The sequence below is a fragment of the Scophthalmus maximus genome, chromosome 13 (genome assembly GCF_022379125.1).
Source record: "Scophthalmus maximus strain ysfricsl-2021 chromosome 13, ASM2237912v1, whole genome shotgun sequence".
NCBI classification, from domain to species: domain Eukaryota; kingdom Metazoa; phylum Chordata; class Actinopteri; order Pleuronectiformes; family Scophthalmidae; genus Scophthalmus; species Scophthalmus maximus.
Genome location: NC_061527.1, coordinates 9,014,443 through 9,036,234, shown reverse-complemented (window position 1 = coordinate 9,036,234; position 21,792 = coordinate 9,014,443). Strand labels below are relative to the sequence as shown.

The 21,792-nt window shown below is 40.0% G+C and overlaps 2 long non-coding RNA genes across 4 annotated transcripts in view; one reads left to right on the top strand and one right to left on the bottom strand.

Annotated features, from left to right (window-relative positions):
* The window catches only part of LOC118318011, a 9,066-nt gene extending 6,387 nt beyond the window's left edge, over positions 1-2,679 (bottom strand). For both annotated transcript variants that reach the window (XR_004795598.2, XR_007032033.1), the window contains exon 1: positions 2,554-2,679. This is a non-coding gene — a long non-coding RNA (uncharacterized LOC118318011). The remainder of the gene's footprint in view (positions 1-2,553) is intronic.
* On the top strand, positions 2,612-21,792 carry LOC118318012. Of its 2 annotated transcripts, XR_004795601.2 has the most exons (4): positions 2,612-2,746; positions 17,142-17,194; positions 19,922-19,974; positions 21,401-21,792. It is a non-coding gene; the product is annotated as an uncharacterized LOC118318012 (long non-coding RNA). The 2 variants fall into 2 exon arrangements; XR_004795600.2 differs by lacking the exon at positions 19,922-19,974.

Below are 21,792 nucleotides of genomic sequence, written 5' to 3'. Positions count from 1 at the left end.
AATGACTTGCAGTCAAACAATGCAGCAAAGACAATAAAGGGAGAAGTGGTGTGATATTGTTCTACCATGACACAAAGCCTTAATGCCTTATCACACGATGATGTGTGAAATTCATTCACACATCATTTCAAATTACGTGGTGATGAAAATATGGCGACATAGTGACCATCATCCTATATCAAAATTATGTGAGGGGCCATATTCAGACTGACTTTAACCCTTTGTGAGCCTCTGCATTTATCTGAATGAGGTCACCTCTCTGTACGGCAAATAGTTTAACCACAGTTCAACGTTACCCACTGAAGCTCTGCAAGGGCAAATTAATACAATACATGCATGTGTGGATTCCATTTATAATATGTGACTCAAGTACTTCCACAGATATGGATCATCAACCCTTTGTCCAAGTATTATAAACCTCAATGCACTGTTTAGGCATCTGAAAAAGCCTTACATCAAGGTACATGACCCCACTTAACACATACTTTAGCAGTTTTTGGTCTGAACACCTGCTAGATCGGTGTCTCTCGTCTTCTCCCTCAAAGGTCAGCACTGTCCTGACAGTAAAGAGTTTGTCAGTGGCGAGAATTTGTGAACACGGAGAGTTAAACAAACTCTACATGCAAATTCCACACAGATTTATTTTACCTATGCAAGGCAATCCGATGATTGTGGCACTTCCATTTGAATTAAGTTATTTCAGTCTGACTCTGTTTTCCCATTTGACTAAGCTCTCTATCTCTCTCCACGTCGAGATACGACACATGTTCCTGGCTCACCAGCTAATTAATGACATATCAGAAGCAGTTAAGTGGTTAGTGATAGAGGTACTGTGCCCAACATAATCGCAATCTCTGGTTTACAGCTTTTCAAGCGGTTATGAGATGAGCATCAACACCAGTGTTTCCAGCACCTGATTGGATCGTTGAGCAGCACCACTGCTCCGCCAAGCTGAGCCAAGTTTGAGTTTTTCAGTATACAGGTCACACGCCAATAATACAAAACAACGTCAGTCAGTTGAAGCCCTGAAGGAAAACCACATTTTCACCACACACACTGTGAAGTGCATGCTTAACTGTCACAGCAAGTTGAACAATGTATACAATTAATTTGTCTACTGTGGATTTAAGCTGTAATTATGTTCATTGTGATTGTGGCAGTGTGTGGTATACTTGGCCATGTATAAAGGCGCTGAGTGGGCACAGCAAGGTGTCGAGTCGGAATGAGCTGCTGTTGCTGCCATTACCAGCTGAGACGGATCAGACTTGACACTGAGTAGGTAACACTATCCAGCCATCTGAAACAATTGTTTTCCTTACTACAATATTTCCAGCCCAGCTTGTTACTTGTTTTTTTCTCCCCATATATTTTGTCTGACATGTATTTTGGACATTTTAGTCCTCTTTCTTGAAACAATTTAGTCACAATGATTTTTGTAGTAGTTCTAGCAGACATTTGGACTATCTTACTCCTGTTATTCCATCGTTATCAATACTGTCTCATGTATCCGTTGAATGCACTTAAATATAACCTGGCCATTTCTTGAGTTGTTCGTTTTTTCATCAGCAGGACTACACCTAAAAGTACTGAACAGATAGGAAAGCACTGCATTCATGTAGCACTCTTCTAGTCTCAACGACCACCCAAAGCGATTTACTCAACAAGTCACCTTCACCCATTCAAACACATTCATACAGCACTTCTATACATGGCGCTATTTCTATCACAAATCATTCATTCACTGTCAGCATAGCCATCAGGGGCTATTTAGGGTTAAGTGTCGTCCGAAGGACACTGCGGACTGGAGGAGTCAGGAATCAAAACATAGGTCTTCTGTTTAGTGGACGACCCTGTCTATCTCCTGAGCCACAGCCGCCCTATGATTAAAGTGCAGATCCAGGAATTTTTATTTCAACAACCACTTTCTTTTTCATTGTGAGATGCTATAGAGAATGATCTGACATTGTTGTCAATTTCTCTGGAAATGATAAATGGATCTTGATGTAAAAAAAAAAAGATAAAAATGATCAGACATACTCTATTTATGGTGTTGAGCTTTATGCAGTTTGCTGTAAATTATCACAGTGCTTCCCTTTTCCCTGTTATTTTTCTATTTCAAGAGCTTTACAGACATGTTTGACCTTGGTGAAGGTATAGTGCCTTTGTAGCTGAAAAGGTAGCTGCCAAACAGCTAGTGTACAGTAATTGGGTGAGGACACCCAATATATATATATATATATTTGACAATGTTGTAATTTTGTTGAACAACAAAGACCTCTACAAAGGAAAAACACACACAACCCAGAAAGACACAAACAATGCACTATGGTTTCAATGTTTCCCCACAGTGTTTTAAACAAAACGTGTAGACTCCACAAACCACACAAAAAACAACTGTCCCCCAGTCAATTTATCAGGCAATATATAAAAGTCGCTATGCGAGGCGGCGAGATATGCAGTGGATCTGTTTTTGGTCACCCAAAAGTCAGTAGGAGTGGTACCTCCTGTTTGGCTCGCAGCTCTGTTGTGTTTGCGCCGGTTTAGCGGCCTTACCTTCAGTTCCCGGAAGACGGGCAGCGGATTGCGGCGATGAACGGTCCGGGTCGGGAGAGTTGGGGTGAGACGCGGGTATAAGCTGTGAACGGCAGTGAACCCAGTGTACACCGGACTAGACAACGCGATTCCATGGATTGACACAAGCTAGCGACACGGGGACGGTCGGACCTCTTGCTCGGCGTGTTACTCTGTGAGTACGCGCCATTTTCCCCTTTTAAAATCAGCCAATCATCAGACAAGGAGGGTCGGCGTCATCAGGGGTGTGTCCTTAAAAGGGCCGTTCGCCACTATATATTCAAATATATTAAATGTAGCATACAGGGGGGGTTTCATTTAGTCAGGGCCTTCAGTACCGAAATGAAAGTTTGTCATGCTGTACATCACTTTGAGCTCAGTGTAACAGAGTATGTATGTGATTCCACCTGCCTTTTATTGCAGTGGTATTATAATGGTGTATTTTGTGTAGGTTTAGAGGCCAGTTAATAATGCTATGGGCAGGTTAGAAATGTGCCAGTTGATGAGAGGTGGGACCGAGGTGAGTTGCGAAGTGCAGCCCTGTGTACAAATATTGTGTATTCATGTCTGTATTCCTTCTTGTATGAGCATATACGCACTGTGGTTAACGGAGATGAGAACAGTTGAGAGGGAGTTGTTCTAATGCTAGGTGCTGGAATGTTCATTTAATTGTACACTACACTTTCTCAGCTAGCTAGTTAGCCTCCATGCTAACATAGCTTGCCATCCTGTTGCAGTGTGCTGTACATGAGCTACGTGGCGAGCCAACTGTGCGATTGACCAGGTGCGACCGAGAAATTAGATCATGGTTCTACACAACACAACCCGGAGTCGAGGGGTTCGAACCAGCCAGCTACAGTAAAGTGTAGTTAAGCATGGTTACATCAGCTCTTCTGTACAGGTCAAACTGTGCGCCGCAACTCTCATCCAGGCTCCTGATCTCTGCTTCGGGAAATGTCTGCTTGAACAGTTGTGCATCCAGCAATGCAATAAACAGTAGTCGCTTGTGATCTTCAAATAGATTCCTGATTTGCATGATGATGGTGTAGATTAGCGCTGTGTGTAGCTCTCTGTAGTGCGCAGGTCTCTCAGCCAGGTCTGGTCTGCCTCTGGCTGCACTTGGCTTTCCCACGGCCAGTCATAGTTACCCTAGAGTCTTTCCAGTAGTGGTTTGAATTTACCTGAATCCTTGTTTGCTAGCCGTTCATTAGTGCGAAGTATGTCACTTGGTGGTATCATTTGCCCTTTGATGCTCCTGTTTGTCACTGCAGTGGCCCTCCATTCGCAGTGGTTGATCCCAGCAGGTCCCCTGTTGATGTATGCGACCAGAATGACAGGCTTGCTGTGGCGAACGCCCGCCTGTCCTCTCCTTTCAGCTTACTGATTCATTTGTGGGGGCTCAGATCCCCTGTGGTCACTGGCTCTTCTGGCCAACGTTTGCAGTGACTCTGAAAGACAGCGACTTGGCACATTCACTTTCATTGAAACATCAGCTGCACTCACAGCTGGAACATGCGGCCAGTGTCTCTCAGCATCCCATTCATCTCTGTGGGTCTTTGTTGTTTGAAGGTAAAGCATCAAAGTTGCACACTACTGTGAATGAGGTGCTGAAGCACATGGTTGTTTTGTGGAAATATAATAAGGAAATTACTCTCACAATAGGTTGGAGCCTATACATCACTTAAGGAGCACAAAATCTCCTCACTCTACGAATTACATTCTTTCTGGGAATAATGGTTCCACAGTGTGCACTCTCACTTGGCAATGCTTCTTTGTTTCAGCCAACATTGGAGTCATTGCATGAACATTGTCGAGGAGCATCCAATTATACTGGGCTAATGAGAAACACTTATAATAATGGACTTCTTATAAGGCCTTAGCAAACATAGAGTTCACAATGAATTAATGAGTTCATGTGGAATTAATGAATATTTCCTAATCTATCATATCATAGTTTATCAGTTCTTTATATCTTAAAAATAGATCAGTACCTCATTGGAATTGATAGAGTAGTTTTACTAATGCATAATTTTGAAGAAAAATAAATAAAAACATTGTTGTGGGATGAAAAATTGTTTCTTTAAACCTTTTGTATTTAGAGTTAATTTCCTTGCAAGTCATGTGTATCCATAAATACAGGGTGTGTTTTCAAAGTGACCGTTTTATCTTTGCTTTGATATTTGCAATGCAATTCTGAATGCAGCATATGTGTCGTGAAACTTGTTCCTTGTGAATTTCTTTCAGTGTGGTTGTGTTTCCTCTCTTTGCAATAATTTTAAACTGTCTCTTAATGTCATGAACTGACTGCCCCAAAGGGCTCTTTCTAATGTTATGCATTCTACCACTCATGCCATGACATTTACCAGACAACACCCTAGAGTTTCACTTTGTAATTTGGCCAACAGACAGAATTCATTCACAACAGGTGATTAAATGAAAAGACATTCACATAAAAGCTGAACAACAACTTTTTTTAGCAAATGCTTTGCTCAACTTCAACATTTACAGTCCTCATGAGGTTTGATCCAGGCATGCTTTAACAAAAAAACTCATGGCAGCTGTAAACGTGGTGATAACAATGTGGCATTTCAGAATCTGTTTCGCAAGTAATGTAACAGAAACCCAATAAGCTTACAGTATTTTATGAGTGGAATATTCCAGTATCATGTTTAACTTATGAGAGAGATCTTGGAACAGACTACTTGGAACAGAGCGGAATTCACAAGCTTGACGTAAATGATTGTTCGCACTGCTATTGTGCTCTGACAATAGATATAAGACATTAAAGAGCTTTGCAGAAGCAATATCAAAATATACAACTAGCCATGTTGGGATACTTTGTAAATGTTGTTATTCTATCAACTTTTAAACGCTGTGTCAAGGCATGTTTGTGTTGTTTCTCTAAAATGTGTGACATTAGCATTGCATTGTCAGATTTAGTGGACCATCTGGTTTAGAAATATCGACAGTTGACTCTCAGCTTCTTTTAAAATGCATAGTTTTTGGAATGAGGCACTTGGTAAAATTTAGTTATTCACCGGGTTATTTTGGCCCACTGCTTCCCTTGCAGGGCCACATGAGGCTGTATTGTGGGCAGAACAATGTGATGACAGGGCTGTCCTTTGGGAACATCTAATTAGTTCCACTAGGGGAGCAAAGCAGCACTGCTCCTTGCCCTGATATTTGGCTTGTGCACTCAGCGGAAAGATAGCCACAGGGCCCACTTTAATTGCAAAAATGCCACCAGAAAGTGTGTCTGCAACTTCACCTGTCCCCGATCATAAGACCACAAGGGAGTGCATATCTTTCTGCGTGTCAGTCAACACACATATCATCAGAGTGCATTCATGTGTGCAAATGTGGAACCTCAGACTGTATAAATATGCACCTCTGAGTGTATGGATGTGCCTGTGCTAGGTGTCCAGTCTCACTAATCAGTATTTGATTATTTATTTGATTATTGATTCCCACACCCCACTACAACACAGGTCGGAGATGATTAGAATCAAATTGGATTCAGCTTGTTCATGGGGCACTTTAGGTAATCGTTTTTTTAAACATGTTCGCTGGAAGAGAATTTCAAATTAGACAAAAATAGGTATTTCAATCACCAGTTGTGTCAGGTGAATAAAATAAAAATACAGTTTCAGGCACAGCAGTTACTTTATACCAGTATATGCCTGTAGCCAAACTTTAAAGACATCAGATGATATGGAACTTATAAGGGAGAAATTGTGTCATTGCATCACTTAATTTGCAAGAGAGATGAAGTCACCGTGCACAAGATGGAGCATAGGAAAAATAATTCACTCAAGACTGTGACCAAACAAACATCTTAGAAAAGTTTACAGTCATATTTGTAGCCTCCCAAACTGGGCCTTCGTAAAAACGTCAACAAGATCAGGCAGAGAAAAGCACACACAAACGTCTTCACCGGCGGTCTTGTGTAATGGGTAATGCACCCACTCCATTTGAGCGGGTTACTGAGTCCAGGCGATATCACAATTCACCTCTCACTCATATAAATCTGATGACATTCATTAGACCATTGACTTTAAACCTGCAGTGCAGAACTTTTGTCTCCCCTTTCTGTCAGTGAGAGTAATAACACAAACAATGCTATCCAACAAGAAAAGCCACACCATTGATATTCAATTTTTTTGTCGTCACAGCTGATTGCTTTCTTTTTAAAGTAATCCTTGCTCTGAACAATGAGTTTGTTCTTTGGCTGGACTGGCCATGGTTCACCATTACATCGACAACTGACTGACTGACTGATTGACTGACTGATGAGGTTACACCACTGGTCAGCCAGCCGAGTGTTTCACTTCAGGGAAGGTTTCCAGCTGATCCACAACAGTCCAAAATGAGTCGACCGCACCTCATTTTAAGAACAACACACCCATAGGCACTCAGGTGGCTGCAAGAGCATCGCTTTTGAAATAACGAGGGCACTGAATGGAAACTAGTAAAGACACTTTACTAGACAAGTCAAGCGCCACGGTATGAGAGGTAAGGTATAACTGCACCTGTGTTTTGATGGGAGCTAGCGCTGAGCATGCATGGTAACATAAGGAAAAAAACTTCATGTTAGTTTTTCAAATGCAAGATTAGTGGTGTGTGTGTGTGTGTGTGTGTGTGTGTGTGTGTGTGTGTGTGTGTGTGTGTGTGTGTGTGTGTGTGTGTGTGTGTGTGTGTGTGTGTGTGTGTGTGTGTGTGTGTGTGTGTGTGTGTGTGTGTGTGTGTGTGCGCGCGCGCGCGCAGTTGAACATTTCTGTTCAGTGGATGAATAAAACATGGGCTCCCATGATTTCGAAAATCATGGGAGCAGTGAATTATTGAGGAGACAGTAACAGGGCAGACGTAGGGCCCAGGTGTGGAGCTTCAGAAAAGTGTGTGTGTGAGAGAGATAGAGAGAGAGAGAGAGACAGAGACATACATACAGGTTCAGGGATTAGTTAGTATTAGGTTGACCTGGTCAACACCAGCTTCGGGCAAACAGCAGAAAACCTCCTCTCACGTGACTCTATCTCAGTATATAAACATACATACTTTTACGCTAATGCTATATATACATGCTAGCAGTATGGAATCCCAGTGAGGAAAGGAAACAAATATGATCAGATACTAAAAATGTGTTGATGAACCAGAAAGGTCTTGTAAAACAAAGAGTTTTAAATATTGTACAGGAGAGAAGAGGAAAGACAAACGGAAATAAATCAAACAAAGACAGACATTTGCAACACAAATGAAGGAAATTTAAAAGTACAGTAATAGGACCATAAATAAGGGATAGGGGAGACAAGTGGATTGGGAGTAGACAGAGAAAAGAATAACCAAGGGCAATAATTCTTAAGCATATTGAAATTAAACATACTTTTCTTGAAAGCAAAGTTGTTCACTCAGCAGATCAGCACAAGCGGACTCCTGTGCTTGACAAACGTTCAAACAAAGGCAATTCAGTCAGACAATGAAAATGCCATTTTGATTATGTTTAAGCAATCACAGCTCTTACTTAAGGTTAGGGAAAGATTGCTGTGTGGTTTATTACAAGACTTATGTGACTTCAAAACCATAATGTGGTCTTGCCCCAAGCATATCAGCAGACAACAGGTGTGCAACATGCATGTGTCATCATTCAACGGACTACCCTGAATGTTGAGTAGTGAATGCAGTATACTAAATGGCAACCATGAGCATACTGAAATAGCTAATAGCCAAATGGACATCGCAGATAGGGTTAACAACAACTTGTCACTGGTGAGTCAGTAACATGCTGGTAGGCAGATACAGTAACCAAGCCAAGACACTCAAGAGAGATGCCAGATTGGCAAGAAAAATGTCAAAAATAATCCTGAGGGGTGAGGTAAACTACTCTCTATACATAAAGAGGAACCAAAACAAATGAGGAGGTGTTGGGTAGACATGTACAGTAGCTCATCATAATAATGATCCACAGAGAAACTGGCTAAGGGCATCGAGTAGACATGGTGTCTGTAAAATATGAAGAGAAAGAGTCTGAGGGCAAAGAAAGAGGCCACAGAATGCCAATACAAGGGCTGTGTGATTGGCAGTTTTTGTACATTATTGCAGATTAAGGCAGTTCCACCAAAAAAGTCAAAATTCTTAAATGAAAGCTTTTTTAAACATATGTGAAACAGTTTAAAGGCTATGACAGCTGAGGAATACTTGTACTAAAAGCCTGGTAGAGGTTAAAAGGACGTTAGGAAGTTGTAATATCACAGTCTAGAGTTCCTTTAAAAACAAATTTAAATAGCATTACAGAATGACACCTACAACATCTTCTATCAATAACGTTGACTATCAAAATATCAAAGTGTCGCTTTGAGATACTTTTTTTTCCAACTTAGTCCCTGCAGTTCCCTGTTTCGATTATGTTTCACTGCATTCAGCTTCGACATTATGGGAGTCAGGCCACACTGGCATTGAAACACAATTTGTTATTCATTCATCTTCAGAAGGTTTTGGCAGAGTTACATGCTGCTCTCTGCATGATGTTTCTACTACACAAACAGATCTTACTTGTTTGCTGATGCTGGACCACAGGCAAAACAGAGAGTGCATGTGCGGGTGCCATGTTAAACCCATAAAATAATGCCATTGCCGTATGAAGAATTGATTATAAGGAGAAGAGTGAGACTGCAATTAATGAGTTATGTTGTCAGGGATACCTCTCTGTACTATTTGGGTTAACTACAAAGCCCAGAGTCAGTGAGAAGAAAGGCTGCTACCCCACAGCATGAAAACGCCTCAGAATATTTATTGGGGCCCACAGGGGATGATCTGGCAGCTGGCAAAGTCAAACAGCTTACCTAAAGGAGTCAGGTCAGTACAAGTTCAGCCAAACTGACAATGCCCCTCCTTTCTCAAAAAGTAGGTTAGCGTTTCAAGGGGGAATATCTTGGGAACGTCTGGCATTTGTTGTTAGGGAAGGATTTACATTTTATTATAGGTTTTTACACACCTAATTGTTTTTGTAATAGGTACTAATGCTCTTATGCAGACTCAAAGTGAGTGCAGTAGTGGAAGTCTTCCATCTTTGATTACTCCAACTGCCAAATATTAACTTTGTAATGGTTAAATACCCAGCACTGAGATGTAGAGATTGTCACTGGTAATAAGAATGATAGGAAGAAAAAAAAAAAGGATTTTTAAAAATTGTTTTTGTATGTTTATTTTTTGTCTCGGTTGCCGCCATCAAGTGGCAACCAACCGTGACCTCAACTATTGGTTTGTGAACTGCCATTTTGTAGCCTTGAGTGTAGCATTTTAACCAGCGCCATCTTGGTTTTTTCAACCAGTCGTAAATCATGGTCTCATTTGGAGTAAAATAGATGATAAAGCACGGTATGCATTGGGGTGTGGATACAGCATGATTGACACCTAGTACCATCCAATAGTTGCATGGTTTTAGATGTAAGTGGTTGTGCAGTGGATGAGCTCTCAGTCAGACCTCAAGGCAAGCATTATGCATGTTGTTACATTTTTATACCAAACTGAATTATCTGGATACGATTCTAGTACTCAAAAACAGAAAAGCACCCGAGATAACCGGCATTATCACTTACAGAAGCCAGTTAAATCTAGTGATTACACTGCTGATATTTATCTAAATGCTTTCATGTTCATCGTGTCAACTCATGTTCATTCTTAAAGCTCAGTATCACATTGTGTCTCAAGCACAGTTCTAGACCAAAGTGGGACCCTCACTACCGAGAGAGATGGAAATGCAATCTGTGCTGTTGGCAGCTATAATCCAACAACAGGATTATAATAAATCCTATGCTAGCAAATCGTATACGAAGAAATTAAAGAAAATAAGTCCAAGAAATGGCTCCATTGACTCAAATGGAATAGGCCTAAGTTCAGTGAAGAAGTAAGATATCTTTTTTTCAACACTGTCCCAAGTCCAAGGTGTCTTGTTGTAACGGCTGAGTCTGGGTAAAAGGAAGATAAGCAAAGAAGTATTGTAGGGAACTGTGTGTTGGGATAGGTTACATCAGTGTTGGAAGCTTGGTGTAGCAGGGGGAAAGGTAACTTGTAAGACTGAGGTGATCATGCGCCTCCAAACATCCCCGGAGAGATGAGCAGCACAGACCTACAGTAGTTGTAGAGACGACCCGACTCTAGCCTTAGAAAACACGAGCCCTAATTTTCCACCAACACAGCATTGGTACTATCAAATGAGGTCAGTTATAATTTTGCTTTGCCCATTGAGCTGCTGTGGAAAAATAGTGAGTGACCCGTCACACAAAGTAGCTGTCACCTACAGCGAAAAAATTAAAAGAACTGCTTTTAATTGGCTTCATCTATGTAATTGCAGACACAGAAGCTCCTGTTTTATGCTTCCTCACCACTTTGTATTATCATTGTTCATTTTCTGAACATAATGTTATGCTTAAACAAACCCTTTCCTTATAAATATAAAATAAAATATGAGTAATTTAAAGTCTTTTCCTCGTCGAATCGTCTTACTTTTAAACCACAAATATCTAATTTACTCAAGCTGGGATCATCAATCATCTAATCAATTCTAAACTGTGATGCTTATCTCCAGTGTTTTTCTGTGGCCCTAATCCAGATGCCGGGTGCGCTAGATGCTGGATAATTGTTTGAAACAACAGAGGTCAGTCTGTGTTAACTCATGATAAAGTAAATCATTTTGACTCTGATTATTTTCTTTTTTTTAAGGCTATCTTTGTTTTTTCCACAGGGGATTAAAAAAAATCAGTCTCCGGTTTCCTTTCGTCAGACTAGTGCTGTCCAGAGAGCACTCCATTCCCACTTTAACACAATTAATCCCACATCCTCCATTTTTTTCTTTGGACACTTTCAATTATTGTCTCTCTGTATTACCCCCCAATGATCCTTAAAGCAGTAACTACCCCCTTGTCATTATTGCCTTCAATTGATCATGTAATTAAAATTTTAGTAATAGTCAGTCATATAATACCAGTTTCTGGGTTTTTTTAAGGCACAAGGGATCAACACTTATCTCAAAGCATTCAACACCCTAACATCCCAGTAAATCCTCAACACAGAACACCACCACAGGGCAAGACTAGGGTTGAATGATGTCATTTCTATAAGCTGTGGAGAACACTACATTAGGACCTCGGAGCAACAAGTCTTCTAAGTTTGATGACAATACCCTTAGTCTGTATCCTCCAGAGCGAGACAAGTGCTTTGTAATCTGATTTCAAGACAACATCATCTGCCAGTGCCTTCCAAAGCCCTTACAAATAAATATTTAAAGAAATGAATATGATTTATGATATAAGGGCGCTATGGTAACAGATTGTCTAAGTTTAGGCACCTAAATGAATCAAGTTAAGGGACAAATCATTGTTTGAATCATAATTAGTACTTTTTATAAGATTGGGCGAGCTTTGTCATTACATGCTACAATAAATGTGGTTAAGATGAGGGATTAGATCATTATAGTCATGTTTAAAAAACAAAACAACGGCAACATAAAAATGTTGACCTGTGCTTGCAAAAAAGAAACAAATCTTCCTATGATAACTTTGAGTACCAATTTGGACAATATGTGCCCACATCAAAATGGATGTTATGGTACTGAAAACAATCACAGTTAAATGATCAGTATAAATATAGCAGCTAGTATATTTAATGCAAATTCCTCATGTAGGCTCATAAATTCCTGCCCTCTTCAATAGTACCGTTTGCCAGCTCAGCTCCTTTCAAAGGCACAAATCATCAATAATACTTATTCCCTTTTGATGCGATCCACTAAAATAATTCTACTTTGATCAGTGAAACACTCTACAATTGTATTTATGCTGTTGTTTGAAGTTGTGAGCTTACAGCCTGTTTTTGTTTCTGTTGGGCCAAAAAGTAAAAGTCTGTCAAGTTACAAAAGAAATGCCCCACTTTGAGTCTGAGGATTTATAAAGTTGACGATCTGCAGATGGTGAAAATTTAAGGGAAAAAACATCCTAAACTATGTAAGTTTGGGGAAAACCAAGAGCTTCCTAAACAGATCCAGTGCTCATTTCCATAAATTCTCTAAGTCTCTAAAATGCTACTGGAGAAATAAAGTCCATTCCATGTTTTGATGATGGTGGTGGATAGTTCAACACGTCAGTCCAAAATTTTCCACTGAGATCTGTTGACTGTGACCGGCAAAATATATGGTCTGCATCATTTCCACACTAATGCAACCATGTAGTGACCCCCTCACGCCATGTATGGAAAAATCTAAATCTTTCTAGTTACAGTGTTCAGGTTTTTCTTTTCAACTTTTCAGTTTCCTACATCACGTTCCAAGTAGGACTGGACAACAAATAAATAGTATTGTATAGATTTACCAACATTAATGTGGTTAATTTGTAAATATACTCAATCTTCGATTAAAACAAATACATTTTCTGAATCTCGTATGATAAAACTAAAAATATCCATAACAACATATGGTATTTCCATATGGCCACAGTTCAGACGAACACTGATATATTGAAATAATTGTAACATGCATATGTATAAAAATGTAATATTATCTAATATCGCTTTACCCAGATATCATAAAAACAAGAAAGATTCTGGTTAAGCCAAGGTCTGTCTTCATCCAGCACGGATTCTCCAGCACCCACTGCATTCTTGTGTACCACCTGGCAGGTAGGATCAAATATCTGGAGTTTGTGGCAGCATGCCAAGGCCAAGCATATCAATGGATTCAAAGTTTGATGTGTTAATGTGTTCCACCAGAAACTTCAAGGGCACTGCAGGGCAAGCCCAGAGAATGACGTACAGAAAAAAAGAGAACGAGCGGCAGAGGTTGGCCGAGATTGACAACACCAGGGAGTCAGTGGGAAAGAAAGAGAGAAGGGTTGAAGGAGATAGAAAGGGAGTGGCAGATTAAAATGAGAAGTGAGAAAGACAAGGAGAGTGTGAAGTGACTGGAAGAAATACAAATACTGTACATAAAAAAATGAGAAACATTGAAAGAAAGGACGATGGGAGAGTGGAAGGGATGAAGGATGCACGTTGAGTGAAGATATCCAGTAGCCTGCAGCTGCGATCCTCAACAGTCATAGATTATATGTAGTTCATTTTATTTTTTAGGTGTTTTTTTTAGATATATATGAATGGCCATGTGCTTGACTGAGATTTTAATTTTCGCATCATTTGCAAGTGAATGTAAGGGTTTTATTATGTACTTAATTTGTAGCAGAAGCATTCAGAAAAAAATGGCTTGTCTACCCTGCTCATTGTCCTCTGTGTAGAGTTAATGGAAAAATGCATTGTGTCTGATTTTCGATAGATACAGAGAAAAAACAGGGGAGATATGAATAAAAACTGAGACTCCTCTTAATCTTCAGCCTGCAGTCCCCATCAGCTTCCCATAAGCCCTAGCACTTGCCAGACCTTCGACTTGGCACCCTCTGCCGTGTTGATTAATTCTAATTTTAAGACAATGATGCGCCTGCCACCAAATCAATGTGTCAGTGTTAATTGGAGTTTCTTGGTTTTCGTGTTAATTTGCCCCCTCCGGCTCTAATTGGGTGCTGACAAGCAACTGCGTCTCTCTGTGGCACACAAACCAGGGTGATGTCGGCTTATTGTTGGTTGGAAACTGCTCACGGAGAGCCCTAGGATGACAATGATGGCAAAGAGTTCTTATAAATAAATGAATATCCATCCATTGTTGAATGAAAAATACATAATAATCTAGTCACTTTAGCTTCAGTTCCCTTATGCATCATTTATGGACTGTTCATTAATTATTAGCTGAAGGGATAGGTTAATCTCTGGAAAGGAACCTGTATGTTTTACTGTAATCTTGTTTTTAATGTCTTAACTGACAAACGGACTGACTTAACTGCTAATAGCGGTAAACTAAACAAAAGGAAATTAACATTTTACAATTTTAATGTGGAGCCAGCTGATGTGCCTGACAATCCTACAATACAAGATCATTGAGCTGTAATGTCAAATTGAGCAACAACAACCTCCCTCAGTTCCATAAACTCTACTTTGGGACAACTTATTGCTGTGACCAGCAATAGGAAAAAAGGTGGCGGATTTTTGCTCCAGTGTGCTTCATCAACACTACAAACATGGCCAAATACCCAGCTGCCCACAATACTTCGGATTCAATTTGTTTGTTATCAACATGCACTGTTTCCCCTGTGTATGAGTAGGACAGGGTAGCAAAATGGATGTTATCGCTCCACAGGAGTAGAAAGAACCTTGACTGAAGCTGTAGGTTGAGCTTCAAAGGTTGGCCTTCTCACTTTGTCCATCTGGCTTGGACACATTCGTTGTATGTAAGGTGGGTCCAAATTACTATGATTTTACTGGTGTTTTTGCATCTTCATATGTAAGGAAGCCTCCATTTAGCTTCCAAGCTTCCAGGCTTCTATTTAATAAGAAATAATTGCCATGCTTTTCACCCTCCATGCCATCTTTCTTTGTGAACACATGAAATTAGATGGTTTTTTTTTTAACTCAGCAGCTATGTTTGTGTTTTGGTTAAGGTTAAGGTAAGGTCAGTATATCACTATAACCCATTGGACTGTCACTGCCCCCTAAAACTAAATCAGCAGCACTGGCTTCCCACACAGTCCTTCCAGAACAATTGTTCCAGCAGTTGCAGTCATTCACAAAAATCATGCTTGTTTAAACTGCCTCCCAAACCTGTCTTTGGCCTCTAAAAAATGTATTACTCTCTGTAGGGAAAATGTCTCTCCTTATTGCATATCCCATCTTCCCTCGGAACACCTGAATTCTTGTTCTGAAAGTTTGGTGCAAGAGTGGGATGGGTAGTTGGTATTTTGTGTGTCTGTGTGTCCTTTTCTTTCCTTAGACCAAGCTCTGCACTGGGAAGAGAGCTGTGAGTGTGAGTTTTGGTTTTGTCAAACAGTGAGGTGCAGTAACATAAGACCTGGGTCAGTAGGGTTTCCCGCCAAATTCTGCATAGCAGCAAGGATAGATAGGGTGTGGGAGTTATCTCGGCTGACTTTATGTGTTGTGACAGTCAATCGGGATGGTGTCAGGAATTGGGAATTACTGCATTCTCACCTCCAGAGCAGAGGATTGGGAACACAGTTAAACACTGGGTCTTAGGTTGTGTCAATACGTCTAAGACACATGGACGTCTTTATTTTTATTTTAAGCTTAAAGAGCCCTATTACAGTTTAAAGAAAAACTTTTATGAAATTCAAGTCCCCTGCAGGTTAATGTATGTTGACCTGGTACGATAATGTTTTCCAGAGTTCATGGACCGGTGATGGCAGACGGTCAGTTTGGGTGTTGGGAGAGTTAGAAATTCTTGCTAGAAGATTGAAGACATTTGGCCTCAGTAGATGCTCTGACTGATAAATTTTAAACAAAAGTAAGACAAATTGAAAATGAGTGAGTTTCAGATACCGTCCAATGGGTACATTTTTGCAGGTGTAGGTGGGCGCACAGTGGATAAGCTCTCAGTTTTACCCAACCCTCGCTTTTAACTGTACATCTAGTTCCAATAAAACCAAGATGGCGCTGGTCAAAATGCTAAACTTCAGACTGATGATGTCACGTCGGATGCCACTTGAATATAAAAAAAATAATTTCAGTGGTCTGAGTGCGTACTTACATTTTCAGTAACTTTATGATAATGCCAGAGAATTTCTTTTAGAAATTAACAAATGATTTGGATGGAAGAGGAGGTAAAGAAGGGTCTGTTACCAGCATAACCTGAAAATAAATGACATTACCTTCATGAAGTTTGAAATGTAAATTAAAAACAAAAGAGACACATTAGCACCTTGTACTATCATTCAAGAGGGGTTTCTATTTATATAAAGTTACTGTAGCTAGTAGTTTTTTTTCCAGCATCCAATGCCAATAACACTGCTCATATCAAGACAAACAGGTGCAGGTTAAGTAGCTTCCATGCAACCTTTAGGAGTGGTGATAACAGAATTATGAGACTAATCAAGAGGATCATATTTCACTCCCATGTGAACAGTGTGAAACAAATAAAAATCCTATCTGCCTGACCTTTGTAAGAGCAGGCAGTGAAAGAATGTAGAAAAATTTAATTCTCAAATCCGGAGTGGACGATTACAGAGGCAATAAAGCAGATTGTTCATCAGATACAGGCGGACATATTCAAATTTGACATTTGAATGAGGATGCTTTCAATTTGCAGAAGAGTGTCTCGCTCTTTTGGTGTGGTCATAATGCATGGAATACTAAACGATCAGCCTGGAGAGTACAGTTGAACGAGACCAACATGTCAGCTAATTTCCTGGGTCCCAAAGAGCACCAATGAATGGTTCGATGTGAAGCCGCAGTTTTTACTGCTTGTTCAAAACAATGTTCTCATTACGATGGGACACAAAGGCCAAAACAAAATCTCACCATGTTTTGACATAAGTACCTGGCAAATTGTCCTCCTTTCATAGACTTTGCATGCAATACATTGCGTCCACTTGGCCTAAGAACCATTGATTTTCCACTCCTGCTTGAATTGAAGTGTGTATTTTAAGTTTGCAGCACCATAATTTCTATAAATTTATGTTGTGTGACATCCTTTACAGATGACTGAAGTTCTGAAAACCACATTGAGTCACATTCTACTGCCCTGATCAATGTAAGTCCAACAAGATCGTTTTGGTGTTCACCAGCTCTTCATCAACTTTTTTTACTTTTAAGCTCCATCAATCCAGTCTCTTTGCTTTTATTCTCTCCTGCTTCTGGCATTTTCTCACTGTATACCTCTTTTTGTTTCTCTGTCTCTAAGGGTTATACTTGCATAGTCTACATACATCGATGCCGATGTCATACCCACGTTTAATAAATCCACGTTAGACAGTGTGGCTTGCAACGGATGTATACATTTGCTGAAATCTCACAGTCTGTAGGAGCCTTTAGTCTCTGAGCTAGGACCCAGACATTCCCTGGCGGCAGCACATCTGCCCTTGGAAGAAATAGAAATGCACCATGGGTAGTCCTCTAAATACTGAAAACACTAGATCCTTGACTGATGCAAAGTGCAGCAGGAGCATTCATGATGTATGGCAATGCTGTAACAACATCATAAGTAATTACCATCTGTGTGGAAATTATACCCCTGCCATTATAACAATATAATTATAGGAAGGTTAGTGTAGGCTTTTGTTACCTTACGTTTGCATGACAAAAAGTAAGTTAATGAGTGTTTTTGTGTCTCCTGTCGGATTCCTGTTGCTGACCTTAGGTGAAAATGCTGGCACCCACAAAGAGAGAGCCTAATTGTAATCACTGTTGGCTCATACATTATGACACACAAGTAATGGTGTTGACAGGCGAAATATAATTTCCACTTCCACATGAAAAATGACTATCTAGTACAATGCTTAATTTAACAAGAGCCACTCTAAGCAGCATTGAAGCAAACTTATAGTGTCCTAGTGGTTAGAGATACTGTCTCGTTACAAATGTGTTCATTACCTGCAATTGTAGCTGTTGATAAGACTTCAAGCAAGATCAAATACACATTGTAAAATATTTAGTTGTGAAGCCAGATCCACCTTTACAAACCATGCAGCATTCCATTAAATAATCATCAAAAATAAACACTGATTGCGTATTCAAATGAGATGTGATTATTGAAATTATCGAGAGAAAGAGTGAGGTAATGAGATATTTGTGGGGACAAAAAGGCAAAAATGAACACAAACTTTGTGGTAAATTGCTTGATCATGAAAATGTAAATTTCATAAATAACATTAATTAAAGTAAATTGTCCAGAGGGTCGCAAAATGTGTATTCTGAAATTTGACTAATCTTGGCCCTAGCCTGACTCATCTTCAACATATGTCAATGAGCTTCCTGCTCTAAACACACCTTTTCAGTTGCTTGATGGATGTAAGTTTTATTCATAAGCTGTAACACCATATGAAAAACTGTATTCATTTTATTCGATCCATTAATCTCTTACCTTGATTTACGATACATGTCACAATAAATTTGAAAATATTTCAAAAAATCCACACAGCACAAAATCCCCATCTTATCTCAGAAACAATGTAAAGCACAGTGCATAATATTTTTAATAGCCACCGAAGGAAAGCTTGTTTTATTGCATTCATCAAAAGTTAGAGGAGCTCATCTCTAAATATAAATCTGATACTGGACACAGCAGAGACGTCGGGGACAGCTCCTGATTTCAGCTCTGACATGTCTGAACACTGAGCACAGCTTAAGGCCAAACAGCAGCCATAAAAAGCTTTCCTCCCTTACCTGATGTACAGCATCAGTACTTTTGCTGCAGCCAGGGAAGCTTAAAAGAATGCCAACAGATTTCTATAAGCTTAGAGTGGACCTCTGCTGTACAGTAGATGAGATGCACACACACATACACACACACACACACACACACACACACCATTGGGTTTTGTGTATATATATTGTTATGAAGTGCAGTGGAGCAAAGACACCTTATCTGGCCCTGAGGTGTGAGTTAAGGCCTGGAAGCTCCAGAGGGGGAAATGACTTGAAACACCTGGACACAATGTCAATACTGGGAAAAGAAAAAAACATGGTCCAAGGGTAATATACTGTTATCCATGGTATGCTGTATAGGTCTGAAGCAGGGTATGAGGATGCATGCTCCAGTTGGTACACTTCAAGGTTTTTTCCTATAACCTTTAACAGAGGAACTGAACTCAACGAATGTTTAATAATCACAATGACTGTGTGATATTATGGAAATATTGTTCATGATATGAATCTATATTTAATGAGTTTTACACAGCCTACTCATTTGTAATGCCAGGTAATAAAAAGTAAAAGTTTGATAACAATCTGAAGTTCAGGACTAGCAGAATGGTGCCACGGCAGTGATTAAATTGAAGGTTGTTTTGAGAAATATAGAAAAATGAAAGTAATGGTCCTTTAACAAGCATGCATGTGAACTTACAATTTAATTACATTTTGTAATTTTGATAGGGCTTCTGTCCAGATGCATTGGACACACTGCTTCAAGAAAATCCACTTATCTTGTGATACAGACTAAATAAATCCAAGTGTAGGTTTCAGTTTATTACACTTAATTAACTTAAAAAAAAAAAAATCTAAAAAAAACTTGACATCATCCTCTTGCTTCAGGAAGACACCCTTTAACACCGTTCTTCTGCATTTTCCCAAAGAATTTGTCAAGAATACACATTCTGGCAACCTTTACTTAATGCTGCTAATCTGGTGCCCAGCTTTAGATGGGCATGTCTATTATAAACCCTGCTGGCTATTGATTTTAACTGAAGTGAAGGACTGTGGGTGTTTACCCATCTGATTGGACAGCGGATAGTGACCTCCTTTCACTTCCTCTGCCATGCAGATAAAACTGGCAGAGTGAAGGGAAGGAGAGCAGAGAAGAGTGGAGGGAGAGGGGTAAGTGAGCCTGTCAAGTACAGATGAAGAGGAAGAGGGTGGGTGGAGGGCAAAGGTAGTCGATAGTCAGACAAATGCTACTTCAAACAGCCCTGTTCTGCAGACCCGATCAATACATAGATATGTCAAGTTAAGTTGTAAAGCCATTGCTTAAGAGGCAGCGACAGAAGCGAGGGGAATTGAGAGGTTTCCGGGCCTGATATATGAATGAGAATATAAAAATATAAGAAAAGAACAAGAAGAATAGCCCTTTAGCAATAGGCAGTAAATATCAAAATGTCCCAGACTTATGCATTCTCACAAGATCACTTCTTTAAAGCTGTGTAATTGCATGTGCCAATACTTTCAAAAGGCTCTGAGATCCCAATTTTACTTTTACCCGTAAAAAAAAAGCCAGCGTAATATGTACCCTCATTCCTTAAGAGTTATTGGATGTGGAGAGTTCTGCAGTGGCTGAACCATTCAGAGTGGATGGACTGGCTGCTTTCATGTCACTTCACAGTGACTGCACAGTACGCTAAGAATTTCCAAGGATGGCGTGCACAAAAAAATACTTTAGCTCAGTGGTAACATAAAACAGATTTCACAATGACCTTGTAGAAGTGCACAGAGTAAATTTAATATGTTTTATAGTGGCAGTGTATAAAGTTGCTAAAGCAAAACCATAGCTGCAGGAAAGTATTTTGACAAAGGGGTGTGCCGGTTTTGAGTGACCGGACAAAAAAAAAAAATGCTAATATGACGAGTGAAAACTCTACCTCTCTACATTGTGTTTTTCTGATTGCACTGGCCATGACTCTAACTTGCAACCTCGGACATCGGAGAGGACGAGCTAGCAAAGAAGCTAAAAGCCATAGGAGCTAGCATCTGTCACTAGTACGTCTCTTAAAGTTCCAGGGAGTGAGGTTAACGCACTGCACAGCATTCAACTCGCTGCCTATCATTTTCCTAATACATATCCCAAGGTAGAATTCAGAGTTGAACTCCCTCACAGTTTCATTTAAGTTTATTACAGATAAGCATCAATGTACAGAGATTTGACACTTGATTGAGTCAGACAATCCATCACACTGAACTACAAGACTGATTTTACTGAAGTCACGATGATGTTTTTATCATGTGATAAAGTATCTCATATACATATTTGATCGGCACAGCCTTAAACTGTTGCCATAGAGCTGCTCGGTATCCAAAACCTGGTTGTCTGTGTGCAACTGAATGTACAAAATGTAAAGCAGTGTATTGTTGTAATGACTCACTGTTTGAGTAATATAAACATTCGAAATTTTTAAATGCAATACATTTGCTTAATCAAACCAAACTTCAAAAGATTCCACTTGGTTCCACAGTGGGCACTGAGGAAAAATTGAGATTTAATGTTTTCATGACATATCTACTGAAATGATCCACATTTGTGCCCCCTCAGAAGAAACCCTGCAACAACCATATAGTCCCTGAGTACCAACCATCAGTCTCATCTCAAACACACACTTGTGCATCCCCATCTGACCCGTAAGCATCTCAACCATCCCCATGGCGCTCACTCAGCTGGAGTCCTGACTGCTCCCACACAGAGTGCTTCACTCTGTCCTGATGGGAGAACCCAGCCACCTATCTGGTGTAGTGCACACAATTTGAGATGACAGGTTGAGTTGCTTACCTACCCTCAGTGCCTGCTTATACAAGGAAACAGGACCAACAAACATCTGAGATGGTCCTATGCCTCACATGTTGGGATTGATGGGCTTTGAGCCAGAGTCACTGGAGAACTTATGCTGCTGATTAAGAAAAATAAAACGTTATGTGCATGAATACGGT